The sequence below is a fragment of the Chrysochloris asiatica genome, unplaced genomic scaffold, assembly GCF_000296735.1.
Source record: "Chrysochloris asiatica unplaced genomic scaffold, ChrAsi1.0 scaffold00004, whole genome shotgun sequence".
Classification (NCBI taxonomy): domain Eukaryota; kingdom Metazoa; phylum Chordata; class Mammalia; order Afrosoricida; family Chrysochloridae; genus Chrysochloris; species Chrysochloris asiatica.
In genome coordinates, this window is record NW_006408522.1 from 30,545,880 (window position 1) to 30,546,225 (window position 346).

Consider the following 346-nt stretch of genomic DNA (forward strand, 5'->3'; position numbering starts at 1 on the left):
AACAACAACAACAACAATCAATGCCCATGGAACATTATCCAGTACAGAACACTTGTTAGGCGACAAAGCAAAACCTCAATAAATTTAAAAACATCAAAATACCACAAGTGTCTTCTCAGATCACAGCACTACAAAATTAGAAATCAACAATAGGAAGAATAAGGAAAAATTCAAATACATGGAAATTGAATAACATCCTCCTTAAAATCTACTGGGTAATTCCCACTAGAAAGGACAAGCAGACTGGAACACCTATAGTGACAGAAGATACATCTTGATGATGAACCTGACCTATACTCAGAGTGGTAGTTACTTTAAATACCATCAGAGAGGGAAAGAGTCTTCA